The following is a 3,921-nucleotide window of genomic DNA, read 5'->3' on the forward strand; positions in this document are numbered from 1 at the left end:
CTGATCTAGAGAAGATTCAGGCTATTTGTACATATACACATATAAAAAGAAGCCATGCTGCTGGGTCTTTGCTAAGCTACTTAAAGACTAAGAAGAAGCATGTACAGCCATTTTCCCAGGGCCCCCTTTTGCCTGAAAACTTGTTGAATCAGTTTCATTGTGTTGCACAAAGTGTAAGTGTAAAGCAGATGTACTCAGTATGCTATTTTTTTCAGTAGTCTTGCTTTGTTTTTCCCTCCATGTGTATTCAGGGTTCTGATTTTCAGAATTGCCTATAACTGAAGCGAACGAGTTGGGAATGCCTCAAAGTACATTCAACTAGGGGCCTTCTTCCTATATGAACATCTGATCCCCACCCCTAAAAGCAAATTTGGGAACAGATATAGAAGCAGGGGTAGGGATATACAGAGGACATGGAATAAGGGAAAGGTATCTAAAGAAAGGACTAATGGTGTGTACTCAGCTGAACAGAGGATACATCCTCTCCTCCCTCTCAAACTTAAATATCTCCACTTCTCCTGCCCTTCCCCTGCCTTGGTACGTCGACAATAAATATAGGTCACTTAAAAAAAGTTAAGATTACTCTTGCAAAGTATCACTGGCTCCATGACCTTTTTTATGATCAGTAGGAACAGAGGAGCAGGGTTTAAAAAATGTTTCTTATCTGCTTAAGGATTAAGCATACCAGTGTGTATGAAATAAACTATTCATCATATCCTCAGAAACGTATTTGATTTCTATTGAAGCTGCTTCTTTTCCCCAGTGAAGAGTTCTGTTCCCTCATCTCTCTTGAATTAAACAGTCCTCTATTCAGCCCAGTCTGTCCCATGGCTTTGTAAGGCAACTCCTCCCCTTCTCCTATTAAAAAAGCAGTATCATTTGCTCTCTCCTACCAACAGCTTTCCATATCTAAAGCTCTCTGCCCCTGTGGATTTCACAGCCTATGAAAACTGGCCCTGCTGAAAACAACATAAACTGCAGGTGCTCAGAATGTCTGGAAATCAGGCCTGTAATAATTAGGATATTTTCCAATGGCTTCAGTTTCCTCAGGCCATAGCCGTTCTTGTGCAGTTTGCAGATTTTCTGTACGGAACTATTTTTGTACCATTTGTAGGTAGGGTGGCATGTAATGTGAAGGTTTTGGCTCGTGCATAGATTTTTGAAGCAGATGTTTGTAGTAAATTACAAGTCATGGGCACATATAGCCTACAGATGTAATGTATAACACACTAGGAAGGATAGAATGTGTGCGCTACAATAAAAACCATTTGTATTTTTTCTATATAGCTCCGTAAAAGCTTTGCTAGTTCTGTTCCTAACACTAGGTGACTGTTGTATTAAGTGCTATGCTAGGTTTTAATATAGTCCCCAACAGAATAATATCTGAACTACTGTAAAACAAATGTTACTTTTTGCTAATCACATTCCCACCAGGGGGCAATAGATTGCACACCTTTGGGTTAATACTGACTTTTATCTATCTTTGCACTTTTGGGGGCACCTTTGTCCATTTTAAATGGCTGTGGTCTGTGTTGCAAAGGTATTGACCATAAGCACCTGAAATTATTTATCACAGTAATTATGACAGGAACCAAACAGTATAAAGGGATTTAGGGTTTTCTTCTTATTATTTTTCTGGACTGAACTATTGGTGTAAACTGATGTAGGTCAATAGAGCTAGGACCCTACACACAAATGATGAACCTGACATTGTATATTCTTTGTATGTTAAAACCTATTAAGTAAGCCACTGTGGCATAAACATTCACACTGTTTTTGAGTGTAAAAGGAACTAAAGACTAGATCTAAAAGAGACTTAATTGGCCAAATCCAAAAATTAGGCCTTCAGAATTCCTGCTCTGCTGCCACATAATCATGGGGCTTCCAACTTTTCATAAATAAAGCTCCCTAGGTCCTCCAAGTTCTGCTTTTGGGCATGCCTGATCCTTTAGAGTAGAGAACAGTTAGGCATGTCCTGCCTAAGCCACCAGATTTAAGGGAGTAAGCATTCCTTCACCTACCCTGCCTACAGATAGATGTATCTGGTAGACATTCGGCATAAAATGAACAACAAAAAGAGCTAAAGGGCATTCATAGGCAGATCTAGGATCTTGAAAGGGGGGGGGCAAGTACTGTAGTGCATCATCACAAAACACAATGCTATTTTTCTCCAATTAAAAAAATGAACCAGAAGCTTTACTAAAATGCTAGGGGCCTAGGGCTATGTTATTCTGTTTCAGGCACCTTTGCAGAACTCCCTGTGTCTCTTTCCCACAGTCAGACTGCATAGGCAGCCCCTAGAGCTGCCTTATATTCCTAAGATCCCACCTCTCCTCATCAGCTGACTTCCTCTGTGCTGCCTCCTAAGCAATCCCATTAACTGGTCACTATGCCTGCCTGCCTGTGATGCTCTGCCTGGGCTTTTGCCCTCTTTTGCCCTCTTTTGCCCTCAGGCGCTCTATCACAAGGAGGAAAACTTGCAGCACACCTATCCAACCCCTATGGATCCACCCATGCCTGGCTTTATGCTATAGTTGGCAGTCCTTGATATAAGTATGATAGTCTTCCAGTAAATAGGGAAGTCATTGCTGAGTTCATAGATGACTGAGGAGGCTGATATGAGATCTGCAAATAGTTCCAGGAAAAACTATTTTCACATATTGGTGATTTTGGGCCACAGCTCTTTCTCTTTGTCACTCATATCTATCTGCCTCCATAGTGAAGATATTTTGCTTAAAATGATCAATGACTTGTTGTACATCATGGTGCCACTGGGGACAATTCAGAGCTTCAGTCTCTCAAATATTGTTGTTAATATCATATTTCTTCAGACTGGCTTTCAAAGTGTCCTTGATGTTTTCTTTTGCCCACTTTCAGAGTGATGAGGTCAGAATATAGGACCAGTTGCAGGAACAAGTTGCAGGCCTCTTTATGATATGTCCTATCCAATGGAGTTGGTGGCATATACACATGGCTTCAGTGCTACTGGTGTTTGCTTGAGCCAGAATGCCAGTGTTTATTCTTCTGTCCTTCCAATTGATATGGAGGATTTTCTGAAGACATTGATGATGGTGTTGCCTTGTATGTCAAAAACACTTATGCTTGTTCCCTGGTTCAGAAGGAAGAACGCAGTAAAGCAGAATGCATTTGAGTTAAGGTGAAAGGTGAAAGCTATGACACCGATATAGTGGTGGGGATTTTTTATAGGCCACCTAATCAGGAATAGGAGGTGGATGAGGTACTTTTCAAGCAGGTGACAAATCTATCCGAAAGCTGTGGGATGAATAGTGGAAGATCAGGAGTAGTTAAAACCTATGGGTTGAAGAGGAGAAATCAAACAGATAATTACCATGAATTAATTTTGACTCCCTCAGTCCACCTGAATAGAAATGCATCTGTCCATGTAGGCAGTTTGTTTTATAGAATTAAAGGTGGGTATGGCTGCATCATCAACATGCCCTAGATCTGCCCCGGTACATAACAGGATCAAAAGGAAGTAGGGCTAAAAGGAACCTCACACAGTCATTTAGCCCATTCTCCTACTCAAGGCAGAATTGTCCCTGACTAAACCAACCCAGCCAAGTATCTGTCCAAACTACTCTTGAAAATTTCAAGGGATAGAGATTCCTTAGTTTCTCTAGGTAGCCTGTTCCAGTGTTGGACCACCCTCATAGTTAGAAAGTTCCTCTTAATCTTCACCTTAAATATCCTCTGCTACAGTCTGAGTCCATGTTCCTAGTCCTATCTCCTATAGCCACAAGGAAAAGTCCATCTCCATCCTCCCTATAATCACTCTACCATCACTCTTTAGGTATTTGAAGACTGTTATCATCAATCCCCACACAGTATTCCATTTTCATACTAAATAACCCTAGTTCTTTCAGTCTTTCTTTGTAAGTCATGCTTATACTGTAATCATTT

Source organism: Crocodylus siamensis, chromosome 1, assembly GCF_052110815.1.
Source record: "Crocodylus siamensis isolate JL-2025a chromosome 1, ASM5211081v1, whole genome shotgun sequence".
NCBI lineage: Eukaryota > Metazoa > Chordata > Crocodylia > Crocodylidae > Crocodylus > Crocodylus siamensis.